At 41.3% G+C, this 16,217-nt stretch overlaps 1 long non-coding RNA gene across 1 annotated transcript; it reads left to right on the top strand.

Annotated features, from left to right (window-relative positions):
- Positions 1 to 460: 460 nt before the first annotated feature.
- On the top strand, positions 461 to 3,270 carry LOC117087405. The gene is made up of 3 exons (XR_004438800.1): positions 461 to 504; positions 1,142 to 1,363; positions 2,087 to 3,270. It is a non-coding gene; the product is annotated as an uncharacterized LOC117087405 (long non-coding RNA).
- Positions 3,271 to 16,217: the final 12,947 nt, after the last annotated feature.

Here is a 16,217-nt window from a genome sequence, read left to right as displayed (position 1 = left end):
AAGTGAATCAGAAATAGATTCTGTCCTTGGGCTGTTTCGTGTTATAGGGGGAGATAGATGTGATAGATGTCAAAAGAGATATAAGATTGTTGCTATTCAATTTTAGAATCTTATTGCAGGGTGTTGTGGGTGGACTTGCACCCCCCAAGAAGGTATGTTGAAATCCCAACTCTCAGGACCCCAGAATGTGACCTTATTTGGAAATAGGGCCTTTGCAGATATAATCAAGTTAAATGAGGTTACTAGAGTGGGCCTTAATCCACTATGACTGATGGCCTCATAAGAGAAGAGAATGCCACGTGGAAACAAAGACACACAGGGAGAAGATGACTGTGCAACAACAGAGGCAGAGATTGGAGTGAAACAGCTGTAAGCCAGGGAACACCAAGGATTGCCAAGAGCCACCAGAAGCTGGGAAGGGGCAAGGAAGGACTCTCCCTACAGCCTTCAGAGAGAGGATGGCTCTACCATTGTCTTGATTTCAAACTTCCAGCCTCCAGAACTGTGAGAGAATAAATTTTCGTTGTTCTTGGTATATTATAACCATAGCCCTAAGAAGCAAATACAGAGGCAAAGAGTAATCTCATCCTACTGGGATTAGGGCCAGGTTTCCGGTAAGAGACGACATATAAATTGAACTTTGAAGAACTTATACCATCTAAATGGTAGGAAATGTGGTTTCCTATTTACATGATGATAGTATTCATCATCTGTTGAAAATCCACCATGTGCCAGGTATTGCACTAGGAGTCATTCATATATAAACGGATTGGATTCTGGCTTATATACAGAAGTCATCTAGACCTCACCTCCCTCCTTGACCCTCCCCCTTCTATCCCACAGTGGTTGATATGTATAAAATGTTTAGTTTAGTAAATAGAAGAGGAAGATTGGTTTGGGGGCTGGGAGAGCTGTGAAGGGAAGAGGGGAAAAGGGTGAAGCAGAGGGCAAAGCATCTATTCCCTTTCTGACCTCCTTCTAGAAAGATGGTGGAAGCAGTTTCCAGAACCTCTATGAGTTGTTTTGTTTACATGTGAAACCAGCTGAGGAAATAGTCAAAGAGACTCTCAGAGGCTCTAGGCACAAGCCCAGCATATTTGGGGCTGAGCCAGGGAAGGACATTCTCCTCTCTGCACCACAGAGGCCAAATGGAGGCTTCCCAAGGACAAGACTCTTTGGGAACACTAAGAGGCAACACCCTTGGCATGGGCTATGTTCTCATGATGGACAGTGACCCTGGAAAAGTTTCAGCCTTGGCAAAGCCTCAGCAAGTGACCCTGCAAGCAGAAGCTGGACATGTGGGAGCTGGGGCAGAAGCAAAATAACAAGGCGGAAGACCATGGCAACTGCGAAAGAAAGACTGGTGAGCAGGGAAACTTCTTCGGAAACTTCTAGAAATAACTGGAAATAATTTGAAGGGGGTTCATTTCTTTCAGTCAAGTAGGAAGGGGATTTATGCCATAAATATCGGTATGTAAAAAAAAGACAACTGGCAGATGAGGCCTGGAACACATGGGTCAGACACAGATTTCTAATATATCCAACTGAAATTCATCATTATCCCCTTTCCACTTTACCAGCAAGAAAACTGAAGCTCGGGAGGTTAAATAACTTTCCCAGCCAGTAACTCTGTAAGTGACTGAATCGGAAATAAATCCATGTGTGTCTGCCAGTAAAGCCAGTACTCTTTCTACTATATCACACTGTTGATCTGGGCAACAGTAGGGAAAAGTTGACACTTGCAAGGAGCTTGGAAAAGAACACAGTAGGTCAGGGTACTAGCCAGGCTCCTGGCAGAAAACAGAACTCAAGCCAAATTATTCAAATGAAGGGACTTTAACAAAGATACTAGTGACATAGCTGTGGGCAGGATTAAGGGAATTAGCAAGGGATGTTGAGACACCCAGAGACCAGCAATAGAAGGAAACCACTCCTAGAGAGACCTAGTGAGAGCTGGTGAGACCTACAGCCACAAAAGACAGGCCACTAGCAGGATCTATAATGGTGGAGGGAGCCTGCCAGAGAGTTGGCGCCAAAGCAGAGAGGGAGTGGGGAAAAATAACACAACCTTTCCTTTATCTCCCAGTCTCCTGCTGCTGCCACCATTGGCTGCACCCCCACCTGGAAACCAGCTATCAAGGGAGCCTGGGGCAACAGGTGGCAGGAATCAGAGACTCCTGGAAACTGAAGAGGAGGAGGACATTGCCATGGAGAGCAGAGAAGTTGAGGCCATGTTCTAGGCTTGTCCTGTTTTGCTCTTAGATTTATTCTCTGTCCCCCCTCTACCCTGTTCATATCACAGAGAATTACTTTTTCCTTGTTCCTTTGCCCTCTGGTTTCTGGGTCAGTTCAGCCATTGGATGGCCCTGAAGAGAGAGCAGAAAAGAAGAAGCTGGGTATTTCTCCCCACTTCTCTCAGCTTCAAGTATTGTCTCTGGCAGCAGCCATCTCTTCTATGGACCCAGTTCTTGCTCCAAGAGTTTCTGTGGTTCCAGCTTCTCCCTGGTGGCCTGGCTCCTTTTGTCCCTTAAGCTTTAGGCAGTGGTAGTAGCTTTCTGCTCTTGATAATCTCAAGGATACCTTACTCTCCCACTTTAGGCTTCTTACCTTTGTCATCTCCTGGTATTAAATCTCTTCTTTAAAATATCAAGAATATTTAGAATCCTGACTGATAGAGGAAACTCTCACATGGGAGAGCCTCAACCTTCCCAGAAAAGCATGAAGGGAATGAATATAAACATGACTTCCATATCATAAATATGGAAAAACTTCCATTGAATTTGTCACTGCTGTGTGCCTATTCCCTCCTCTCACTGGGGCCTCCAGTCCCTCAACCACCAGTGTTCTGGTCCACTTTTTAGCCTGGCTTGCCCTTCATATCCCTGGAAATCATGAACAATCATATCAGCAATATTCTATGAGAATTCTTGATTTTCCTGCTGACTTGTCCTTCTGCTGTAGCTATTCTGTCAGTCCCTATCCTTAGGTACAATAAATTATCTATTTTCTCTCTTCCTGCTTTTTTTACTGGACAAAGGAACACTACCTGGCCAAAATTTCTTCTCCTGGGATGTTTGCCCTGTTACTTATATCCATTGTACCCATTTCCAACAACCAGGCACCCATGGCTTTACCCAGAGTCCCTGGAATCTTTTCAGGTTCATGTAAACTTAAAATTTATGCAAAGGAAATCCACTAAGGATTGGAGACCAAAAAACAAATGTATGACATCATGCTATAATTTCACACAGAGAGAATTATTTTAAAAATGGAATGGGTTCATAAAAATGAAATAAATTGCTGATATGTAAAACCCATCATAGAAAATTCAGTATGTTATTAAAACGGTTATTCATAAAATAATTCACCACATTTTTCACTTTAGAATACCAAACCCCCACCATGCATTTGGAATTTAATTCAATTTACAAAGTTTCCATTTGCCCACAACTCTTCAGGACCACATGCCTTTTCCAACTCAAATATATTTCAAGGTCCAATATCAATGGTTTAGATATATATTAAGACATGTCAGACAGAGATTCTGTCTGCTCCACTATATGCTTTTGTTTTTGGAGCTGGGATGCAGTTTAATCTACTTGTTAAACACAAAGATGTGGTAGATTGCATTATTGGTTCTGATCCTTTCCTATACTGTATCTGTGCCCTTCACCATTGACTTTGGAGTCCCTCTCATGTTGAAGGTTAGATTTTATGGAGTAGTTATTGAGGAATGCTCTTGGAAACAGCCATTTTAAGGGAGTGAGGGAAGCAAGATTGACGCAGAGAAAAATGGGACTAATTTAGTTGCAACCCAGGCCTCACCCAATCCTATGGGAAGCTCTGATGCTGGGATAGCCCTTCAGAGATGTCTTGAACTGAGGTAAGGGGTCAGACCTCATACTCATATCTGACTAGTCTTTGGATATGGCTTGACCATAGGGGCACCCTTGGGCAAGGCAGTGCCCTTCAGCTGAGGACAATTCCTGGTGGGCAGTGGGATGGGGACTCCAGGGTGAGGGTGGAGGTGAGAGAATGGGAGTCAGTGGACTTGGTGAGCCATCAGCGGCAAGCAATATTCCTAGCAGCTGATAAAGTAAGTGCCTTGGTTCTGGAAAGGGACCAGGAAGTGCACCTCAGCATCTACTACATTCCACAAAGGTGAAGTATATCTCAGTTGGGCACAGTGGTGCACACTTGTAGTCCCAGCAATGCAGGATGATCCCTTGAGCTCAGGCATTTGAGTACAACCTAGTCAATAGTCAGATCCTTATCTCTTAAAAAAAAAATGAGGTGTGTCTCTTTGCTCTTTGACATTAGGCTCAGCCTTGTAATTTGCCTTGACCAACAGGATGAGGCAGAAATTAGTGCACCAGTTCCAAGCCTAGGCCTTGACCTTGCATATTTCCAATTTTCTTCTTACACATGTCCAGGGTAACCTACTGGTCCCAGGAGGAAGATGAGAGGCGTATAGAACAGAGCTACCCCAGCCACCTAGCCAGGCCCACCTTAAATCAGCCAACCCCAAGATGACTCATAGATCCTACTGGTCTTGTGTGATGTGGTTTGTTATGCATTGATAGTAAGTCAATACAATAGGCTCGGACTCAAAAGTCAGGTCTGTTCCAGTGCCATGTACTTCTAGCTTGTGACCTACTTGTGACCTTCAACAATTTTCCCAACCTTTCTTCTAAACCTCAGATTTATCCTTGATATAGAAATAATCATGTCTGCTTTATGATGTTGCTATAATATAGCCATGTGTTTACCATGGTACATAGCAACTTAGAAGCACTGAATTACTATAAGTTATGGTCAATATTTGTATTATATTTTATTTCTAGGTGCAAAAATCCTGTAACTAGAAGATATTGCTGGCAAAGGGAAATAGCAAAACATAGGTCAGTCTCCATTGCTTTCCCATCCTTGAGGCTGCTCCTATCCTGCTCTCTGCCCTCCAAGAGTCTAGGTTCTGGGAGTGGAGGAGATGGTAGAGCTGAGTCTAACAACTATAGGGTAAATTGGAGTATCAGCCCTCTGAGTTCTAGGACTATTGAGCCAAAGATAATATCAGATGGAAGAGGGAAAAAAGAAGAGGGGATAGATACCCTTAGTCTTACTCTGGCCTTTTTCTGTGGGTTCTAGGCTCTTGGGCTTTCTTAACTTTGCATAAGATGGTGTCCTAACAGGTCAAGAATGGCCTGCAGTAGAGCGGTAAGTGGGTTGGGTTGGGAGCTGGGGGGCCCTCACTGTGCAACCACTTCAAACATTACTGTAGGTGGAGAATTTTCACTTACTGAAACTCTACTGCCAAGTTTTGGCAGGGTGCTTGGCTTTTGTTCTCTTCCTTTTAAAGCTGACAAGCAAAAGCAAAGTGCAGAAATAGTGTTAACCAAATAAAGAGACACTATGCCTTTTTTAAACCTCATTTGCATCAGAAAATCCATTCCCAGATGAGCCATAACTAGACAAGACTGCACATACCCCACATCTTACAACAGAAAGTTTTATGGGCAGCCCTCATATTTTACGGGTTCAAGCCATGGTTCTAAAGGGAGTTGAGACTGAAAATCGTCACGTCTCTATCTCCAAAATCTTAACGGTAGCACTCTACTCCCAGTTGTTAGGTTATTTCATTTTAAACATGGGTGGAACTCACAGTCGAATGTCTTATTTCTTCACTTCCCAAATTCCTAAAACAGCTACTCTTTGTTTGTAATGGTGCTGGGAAAAAAAAAAAGAGAGAGAGAGAGAAGAGAAAAAGGAAAACAGTACATTCCTGAAACATTACAAAAGACCAGCAGATGAGAATCAAATGCAGCATACTGGAGAGAATCCTGGGGAAGGACTAAGGCAGGGCTGCTCAAACTTGTGTTAGGAGATAACTTAACAAAAGAGGAGGACAAAACAATAACCCTTGGAATATCTAGAAATATAAATGAAAATGAAAATAGCTAACATTAGGGAGCATTCACTATGAATCACCCACTGTTCCAACATTTAACATATACCTGTCACTTAATTCTCATGATAACTCTATGAGGCAGATGATATTATTCCCATTTTACAGATGAGAAACTGAGACACAAAAAGGCTAAGCAACTTGCCCCAGGGCACACAGTTAGAAAAGGGAGGAGCTAAGTTTCAGTCTTGCCCCAAAGCCTATGGTTTCAACCACAGGTTGCCATGAGTAGTTTACCACCAGTTCAAAATTCCATTAAAGTTGTGCCTTAAAAATGCCTACAGTCCAGGTGTAATGGCTCATGCCTGTAATCCCAGTACTTTGGGAGGCCGAGGCGGGCAGATCACCTGAGGTTGGGAGTTCGAGACCAGCCTGACCAACATGGAGAAACCCTGTCTCTACTAAAAATACAAAATTAGTTGGGCGTGGTGGTGGGTGCCTGTAATCCCAGCTATTCAGGAGCCTGAGGCAGGAGAATCGCTTGAACCCAGGAGGTGGAGGTTGCGGTGAGCTGAAATTGCGCCATTGCCCTCCAGCCTGGGCGACAAGAGCAAGACTCCGTCTCAAAACAAACAAACAAAAAAATGCCTACAGATATTTTATTCTGTTCCATAGTATTTTCTTTTTTCTTTTAAGATAAAAAATACTTCTTTCAAAGATTTTCATCTACATTTTTCAGTGTCCCGCTTTCACTTTCTCTTTAAGTAAATCTTCAAGGAGAACTCTTGCTTCAAGAAGGTACACCAGTTGTTTCTTGTGTGCCCAGATTGAGAAGCACTGGCCCAGGGTGGCTAGCTGACCCAAGAAAAACAAAAATACGTATGTTATATCTGTTAGAATTAATTAGGCCAATTAACCAAATAGATAAGAAAGATTAAGTTTCTTTTTCCTCCCTAATGTCAAGGCAACTGAAACTAAAGGGTTGTGGCTAAAATGGAATTGAACAAAATAGGTTAATTGGGTAATTTAGCAGTAGGTAGGAGACTAGACTAGCACACCAGTTAGACAGATGAAATTCACCATGGCTACACTCAAAATAAGCATAAGCCTTAAAAATAAGGCAGAGCATCTGATGAGTAGGATATTTTTAGTATGGACTAAGATGTAAGAATGTGTGTGTGTGTGTATGTGTGTGTGTGTGTGTGTGTGAGAGAGAGAGAGAGAGAGAGAAAGAGAAAGGAAAAACAAAACTGTGTGTGTGTGCCTGCATGGTGTGTGTGTGTGTGTGTGTGTGTGTGTGTAAGAGAAAGAGAGAAAGAAAACTTGGAGAAGAAACAAAAGTCTGCTTTTATTAGAAAAAATAATACAATCCAATGGGAGAAAAGCACAGAATTTAGGGCCAACTAAATCATAAGTTAGAATATTATATCTAATTCTATATAATAATGTGACTTGAGTTATTTTATCAAGTCTAAGACACTGTAAATGATAACATTCATACAAATTTCAACGATTTAAAGTATGTTTAAATTTGATCTTATAATGAAAGAAATACAACAACTATTGCCAATTGCAAAATGAAGATAATACATAAGATAGCCCTGCAGGGTGATGGTGAGGGGTAAATGAGGTAGCATATGCCTGACATATGGTAGGGCCTCAGGAAATACAAGTATTATTATTTCTATCACCTTTGGCCAAAAACAAGTTATTTGTCTTTTTCCTCCAAATAATATTTTATTTTTGCTGTTTTGCGGCACAATTTTACATTACAAAAGGTGCAGGTACTTACTTCATCACAATTGTAATCAGTATGCTGATGGATAAAGCAAGACAGTATTTATCCTTCCAAGATTTTTCTATGCTTGTACATCTAATGTGTGTGTGTGTGTGTGTGTGTGTCTAAATTGCTTTTAAAAATTTGTTTACTCGCATTTGAGCCCCCTTAGGGCATTTCACACTGCACTGTGTAATAGATAAAGACTCACACTAGAGGAGACATAATTCATTAATTCTCTTTTTAAAAAGTGCTTGGTGCTATCAATGAAATGAATATAAATTATGCCATTCCTATACTTAAGGGCTTAAAAAAGTCTAGTAGCGTCTTATTCATAGTTGTATCTGCCATAACAGCCTTGAAGTTTTTTATGATCATTCTAACTAGACGTTCTCTTTCCTACCTTTACAAGTTCATGAATTTCTGTATTATGCTTATGATTTAAATGAGACATGGCTGCATACTGTGGTTATTTATGTTTACATCTTATCAACTTTATCACTCCCTCCCCAACCAGTGTAAAAATGGAAAAGGCAGGTTGTGGCAATGACCCAGCATTGATCATTGGAAATAGGATGGAAATATAAGGATGCAAGTAAATTGAGGGTAATTCTTTCTCTTTTTTTGAGATGGAGTCCCACTCTGTCACCCAGGCTGGAGTGCAGTGGTGTGATCTCAGCTCACTGCAAGCTCCGCCTCCCGGGTTCATGCCATTCTCCTGCCTCAGCCTCCCGAGTAGCTGGGATTACAGGCATCTGCCACCACGCCCGGCTAATTTTTTGTATTTTTTTAGTAGAAACGGGGTTTCACCATGTTAGCCAGGATGGTCTCTATCTCCTGACCTTGTGATCTGCCCGCCTCGGACTCCCAAAGTGCTGGGATTACAGGCCTGAGCCACCACACCCGGCCCAGTGGAGAGTAATTCTAATAATCAACTCTGGATTCCAGGCAGTATAGAGAAGGTCTAGAAGCCAAGAAGAGATCAAAAGGTGAATTAAATAAAGAAATCAAGGTGACCAAACTGTTTCCGGACCAAGCCGAGGGTCAGGCTGCCTATTCTTGCAGCCCAATAATGAAGAGAGTTTATTTATGTAACTGGGTACAAGGAAAAGACCTGGAAAATATCGCTAGGCCAACTCCAAGTTACAAACTTTTCCAGAGCTTATATACCTTCTAAGCTATCTGTCTGTGTGTTAGTGTACATTCATCTAAAGACGTAAGTGATAAACTTCTTCTAATCCATAACTAAGATCTGAATCCTGAAGACCTTCCTCTGGAGCCTCAGTAAGTTTACTTAATCCTAATGGGTCCAGGTGCTGGATGATTACCCTTATCTTCTCTCCTGCTAAATCATGGAGGTTTGGGGAGTTTCTTTAGACCCCCAATAAACTTGTTTGTGGAGGTCTGGGGAGTTTCTTCAGACCTCCAATTAAACTTGTTTAATCCTAAACAGGTCCTGTTAAGAATTCATTTGCTATCTTGTCACACTTCAAGGCCCAGGAAAGGCCTGGGCAAAACTCTTAGTGGGCTTTTGTTACATTCCAGCCTTTGTATAAGGGCACGGGCTCTATCAGCTGTTAATATTTAACTTGGCCACTCCATCAGTGCTAAAACAGCTGTTCCAGAGGCCTGTGTTAGTGAGACCTGGCCTGCCACAAAACTGTCCTTGTGCTCAAAGAACAGGTGAAATTGTGGTGAGGAAGTGTGAGAATTGGAAGGAGTGGAAGTTAGGGTTACAGAGAAGTTGCAGTAGCAAAGGAAACAGTGGGCTTGTTGCCATAATATCTTCCAAAAGTGTATATATGTGGCGACTGGGCTGTTAGTTGGAGAGTGCATGGTGTAGGTTATTGCCAGGGGTTGCAAAGGAAGTTGAGCATTTTCATCAGTAATGATGTAGAACAATGATTCTCAAAGTGTGGTTGCCAGATCAGCAGCATGAATGTCACCTAGGAACTTGTTAGAAATGAAATTCTAGGCTCTACTCCAAACCCAGTGAATCAGAAATGAGGATGAAACTCAGAAATCTGTGTTTTAACAAGCCCTCCAAATGATGATGTTCACTAAAGTTGGACAACTGTTGGTTTAGAAGTTGTAATGCAGACAGCTGAACAACAGTTCACCACCTAGCCATCATCATCACCACAGCAATGTCATCACAACAATGTCTTTGGTAACCTGTGAGACGGATTTCAATTAAAGCCAAAAACTAGAAGGAGCATTAAGGCTAAGAAGCAAAAGGCAACTTTTCCACTTTCCAACTTTCTCTGGAGGAATAGAGAAATCTGTTTACGATAGCACAAGGGTTTCAGAGGCAGCCCTGAATGTTGACTCTCCTCCTATCTTAAGTCTTTGTGTGGGCTCAGACTTCCTTGTTAGAAACTAGAGACAGGAGAATATAGGGAGAGTAGTTGCATTAATAATTATAATATCAATATTTCATAATAACCATGATTACACTATTGATAGTTTTATATATATATACACATACATATATATACACACACATACATACTATATATATGTGTAATCAGTAACTGTTAATCCAGGTTCAATCATAAAAACCACCAAGAGGACGAGCTCCATGACCTCGGTGCTGAAGGGTGGGACCAGCCCTCTGCACAATTATAGTACCAGGTAGAACAGATACAGCCACATGGACTAATGATTTTCCAGTTTATCCTTAGACTTAAACAAAATCAGGCCAGTAGCATATTAACAAGCCCACCATACCCAAGAAGCATTAAAGTTTCTGAATTTGGTATAAACTTTCTGATTTATAGACCATAGTTTATAGTCTTGCACTCATGATCTCCTCCTTGCTCTGATCCAAAACCTTCCAAAACTGCCTCTGAGATCATTCTCTAAATGGAGCTACCATTTAGAGATACCACAGATCACTTTAGCCCTAATTACACTTTGCCCCTAACTACTGTTTATTTTTTTTAACTTGCGTGTTGTTTTTCTTAGGAAATTGAGGAGGGGACCCTGAAACTCAAACAACTGGGAATGGTGCCTACAGAGTTAATTATAGTTGAACACTCTCCTTTCCCTGGCTAAACTTCAGCTTTGTTCTTGGCTCTCTGCACTCCTGAGTCACAGGAATGTAAACACGGGGAACCTCCTCCTCTTTATCTTGTCTGTTTCTTTCAATGTCGCCCTTATTCTAATATTTCTATTTCTAATAACTACTAAACCCAATACCTATCTTTCCTTCCATAAACAGATCTGCTTTCTGATCAATACAACCCACAGTGGAAAAGGCAACATGATGAGATGAGGCATCCATAATGAGAGGTTCAAGGATTGAAAAAGAACAGTGAGAATGCCAGTTTGGCCAATTTGTTAACATGCATGTCAGTACAGAGTTGCAATTAAGAAGGCAAGAGCAAGGCCAGGTGCAGTGGCTCATGTCTGTGATCCCAGCACTTTGGGAGACTGAGGCGGGCAGACCACCTGAGGTCAGGAGTTCGAGATCAGCCTGGCCAATATGGCAAAACCCCATTTCCACTAAAAATACAAAAAATAGCCGGGCGTGGTGGCGTGTGGCTGTAATCCCAACTACTTGGGAGGCTGAGGCAGGAGAATCGCTTGAACCTGGGAGGCAGAGGTTGCAGTGAGCCAAGATTGCGCCACTGCACTCCAGCCTCGGCAACAAAGCAAGACTGCGTCTCAAACAAACAAACAAAAAAAAGAAGGCGAGAGCTTGGAAACTCAAGAGACTACAGTTCCAAAATTAGATTAGCCGTTTGATCTTGGAAATAATAATAGTAACTATCTCATAGGCTTGTTGTGGGATTAAATAATGCATATAAAAGTGCATAGCAGAGTTCCCAGTACATAGCGAGCCTCAATAAATGGTAACTCGGAGTTTGCATTTCTTGTGAGTAAATGACACATCTGTAGACCAATTAAAGACAATGCTTATCACAGAATCAAGAGATAAATGAAGATTTCCTTCTATAAACATACATGTATTCCTGAGGAAGGAGAGATTATTAAGTTTTTGGATAGGATTAAGACAGGAATACAGTCAGCACTATATTGTGATTAATTCAAAGGGCAAATAAGACATGGTCTTCAACTTCAATGGGGCAAGATATGGAGTTTGAAAAGCTGAAAATTAATGCTAGGCAACTGTACAAGCAAGGCTAAAGGTTGCTTGATTGATTGAATCAAGCCATGCAGGAATTCAGAACTCGAGAATAATTAATTAAGAGTGTAGTTAATTAAGGACATCTTCACCAAACAGGTGAAATTGGAAGGAAGTTTACAGTTGAATTTTAGAAGGAAAGTTGATAAGCTACTGTAATAACCTGGATGCTGAGCCTAAGAAAGCAGGAAATATGCATTCTGATGAGAAAATAATAAAGCTGGTGGGAAAGAAGAAGACTGGATGATTTTCTTCAAATATATGAAGATCTAATATATGAAGTAAAAATGTCTGCTTGAATAATATATCCTTTAATGGGATCTGCCCAGCTCATTTCTCCTTCTGTATAAATGGCCCCAACCCATAAGAATGACTACTGCACCTGCGTTTGATGTACATAACTTATGCCTCCTCAGTGTCAGTTAATAGAACCAAGGGAAATCATCTGATCCAAGCTAGGTAGTCAGATTTTGTCTTCTAGAAATTTGAGACTGATTCAACAGAGGAGTCAAAAACCTAGGGGATGACTGATCCACTAAATGAAAGAGACCTGAGCCACCAAATGACTGCACAGGCAGAGAACATCCCTGCCAACCTGCATTAGGCAGACACAGCAAGAAATTAACCTTTATTGTGGTAGGCCGCTGAGATTTGGGACTTGTTTGTAACTGCGGTTCACCTACCTCAACTAATACAGTAAGTTAAAATATATGTCACCTCTAAATATCTCTTCAAACTTTAGATTTATTGATAAAAGTAAGATTTTTAAAAAATCTTGTCTATAAATGATCTGTAAATGGATCAAGGAGAGAAAGGAAATGGAGGCAGAGAACTCAAGTTACAAATCTGACACAGAAATTTAGCTTCAATGTAATAGGAGCCTGAGTTTGGGGGCAGGAAAGAAACAGAAAAGAAGATACGGCTGGGAAGAAGATTATAAGAGAGAAATAAAAACAACCACAGGTTGAGTATCCTTCATTTGAAATGCTTGAGACAAGAAGTGTTTCAGATTTATGATTTTTTTCAGATTTTGGAATGTTTGCGTTATATCGGTTGAGAATCACGAATCTAAAAACCCAAAATTTGACATGCTGCAGTGAGCATTTCCTTTGGACATCATATCGATGCTCAAAAAGTTTTTAATTTTGGAGCATTAAGGATTTGGGGTTTTAAGATTTGGGATGTTCAACCTGTAATTCGATGTGATGAGTGAAAAGGGGAAGGAGTCAGATACTACTTCATCTTGTACCACTCCTTGCTTGCCCACCAAGTTCCTGTTGCTTTCAGTATCTTGAACCCACTGAGCCATCTCCCACCTCAGGACATTTACTCTGCCCTTCCTTCTGTTTGCAATTATTTTACTCCTTGTTTTCATATGGCTAACTAACTGTTGCCTATTCTGAGGTCTCCACACAAATGTCATTTTCAGAAAGTTGTCTTCCTTGACTCCTCAATCTAAATTATGTCATCATGCTTTTCATACCCCCCTGATTTTTCTTTCACAGTATTTATTATAAGTTACTGCTTAATTTGTAATTTTATATATCTATATCTATGTAGGCATTTGTTTATTTGAAGTCGATTTGTTCACTTGAATTATAAGTATCATAGGGATAGTGGTCATGTCTCTTTTATTTTACTTTTTTTTTTTTTGATTTTTTTTTTTGAGACAGAGTCCCGCTCTGTCACCCAGGCTGGAGTGCGGTGGCCGGATCTCAGCTCACTGCAAGCTCCGCCTCCTGGGTTTAGGCCATTCTCCTGCCTCAGCCTCCCGAGCAGCTGGGACTACAGGCGCCCGCCACCTCGCCCGGCTAGTTTTTTCTATTTTTTAGTAGAGACGGGGTTTCACCGTGTTAGCCAGGATGGTCTCAATCTCCTGACCTCGCGATCCGCCCGTCTCAGCCTCCCAAAGTGCTGGGATTACAGGCTTGAGCCACCACGCCCGGCCTTAGTTTACATTTTATACCCAATGCCCAGCACAGCACCTGACACTAGTAAATACCTAATACATATTTTCTCAGTAAGTGAATGAATAAACTCCAAGATTTCAAATCTGAAGCACTAGAAAAATGACCCATATTGTCCGAATCAGTGTTCACATATTGGAGAAATACCAGTATTTGTAAAACCAAATAATTAAAGACTTAGGGAATGAAAAACCAGGCAAGGAACATCAATTGTCTGGTGCAGTGTCCAGGCACACAGGACGAGGTCAATAAACAAACAGTTGTTCCATTCCTCCATCTCTCAGGATGTGTGCTCCAAACCACCAGATGAACAATCTAAGCCACTGTGGAACTTGCACCAACACAGGAAGATACACATTTAGATACTGGTCTTCCCAATAGCAGGAAGGCCAAGAACTAGTTCAGGCAGAGTGTAGTAATGCCAGGGGTGTCAGGCTCATGGCAGAGCAACAGCCCACCTTGCAGTCACAATATTCCATTTAAATTCTTCCCTCAGGTCTAGGTCCTTAAACTCAGTGTGCCATTTCCAGTCTCCATCCAATTTGTAGCTCCAAGCCTTTGACCAGCACGTTAGCATAGGTATTCTTTTCTTGTGGTTTTGTTGTTGTTGTTGTTGTTTGTTTGTTTGTTTTTGAGACGGAGTTTCTCTCTTGTTACCCAGGCTAGCGTGCAATGGCAAGGTCTCGGCTCACTGCAACCTCTGCCTCCCAGGTTCAAGCGATTCTCCTGCCTCAGCCTCCTGAGTAGTCAGGATTACAGGCACACACCACCACGCCAGGCTAATTTTTGTGTTTTTAGTAAAGAAGGGGTTTCACCATGTTGGTCAGACTGGCCTTGAACTCCTGATCTCAAGTGATCCACCTGCCTCAGCCTCCCAAAGTGCTGGGACTAGAGGCATGAGCCACCATGCCCAACCTAATCTGGGTATTCTTTATGTCACATTAGATAACCTATAACCCATCTTGGCAAACCTGACCCTACTTGGACTGGGCAGTTTTATGCTATGCTTACCCTCAATCTAAGCTAGTCTAAGCCTTGAAACAAGTAATCCGACTAGAAAAAGACTTCTTTCTTCCACATCTGACCTAATATTCATAATAAAGAAAAATTGCTCCGCAAATATGTAGGGAGAAATATGCTTTTTTGCAGAAGCAGGGAAGGAAAGGAAGAGCTAGTTCAGATTTTCACTCCTTACAAAATGTTCACATTATTACATGCAAGCATGTCACATCCTAGAAGCAAATGTTTTGGGAGAGGAATTATTTTAAAAATCTTTTGGTGTCATAGTCTAACCTTTCAAATTTTCATGTTTTCATAATTGTCCTTTGATCGTGGTTCAAAGCTAACTAAATCTTTTTTCCCCCAGTATATTAAGGTGGCTTCAAAAGTGGGGCAGTGAGGTGGCCAGCAGTTCCGCGAGAACAATGTGCTAAGCAAATTGACATGTGTGTTGTTCAATAAATTCTGTTATTTTGAAGTAATACATTAAGGATATTAAACAGAAATCACTAACCCACTGTAAGGTACGTTCCGAACATTGCATTTGATCTCAAACTGCTATTGAGGCAGGAGAATAGGGTCTGGAGCCAGGGAGCCTAAGGCTGATTCATGCTGACTGGATATCAGAGGCTACTCCCTTTTCAACCCCTCCTTTTGCCGAGGGGAAGTTGAAAAATGAAAGTACCTCTGACTGGTCCCCACCTGCAACCAATCAGACTAGTTGTGGGCCTACTCTTCATTTTGATTGGTCCCCTCCAACAACCAATCAGACTGTTAGTGGGCCACTACTTTATTTGCATAGAATGAATGAACCAATGGGAAACCTCTAAAAGGTATTTAAACCCCAGAAAATTCTATTACCTATGCTCTTAAGCCACTTGCTCAATCCTGCTCCCACCCTATAGATGTACTTTTGTTTAAAATAAATCTCTGCTTTTGCTGCCTTGCTTTGTTTGTGCGTTTTCTTCAATTATTTGTTCAAAACACCAAGAACCTGGACAACCATCCTCAACCTATAACACTACTAAATGAAAATTAAAGGAGTATAAGACTGAATCTAATATTGCTAGCGAAAGACAATTAGGTAAGTTAATAGGTGTGATTTATTGCTCTCTATGGCTAGCAAAATGAACTTGAAGATCTCTTTGTAATTTAAAGAAGTTGGCTCAATTTCAAACTGCTCCTACCATCTGTTTCCAGTGTTAACTTGCTGGATGCCTGGGTACTCTTCTTCCTTGACCACCTCTCTGCCATTATAATTCAAAGTCACATGTAAATACACTTGGATACATCTGCTCATGCCACATGACTATGTAACATGTAATCCAAGATCTTATGTACATTCCTTAATTCCTCACCTGGTCTTATTTTGATCATTGATACCTGATCCAATTATTTTTTGGCTAAATTCAAAATTCTAAA

The sequence above is a fragment of the Trachypithecus francoisi genome, unplaced genomic scaffold (genome assembly GCF_009764315.1).
Source record: "Trachypithecus francoisi isolate TF-2019V2 unplaced genomic scaffold, Tfra_2.0 Lachesis_group10, whole genome shotgun sequence".
NCBI lineage: Eukaryota > Metazoa > Chordata > Mammalia > Primates > Cercopithecidae > Trachypithecus > Trachypithecus francoisi.
The sequence above is the reverse complement of the archived record's forward strand: the minus strand, read 5'-3'. Positions and strand labels throughout refer to the sequence as shown.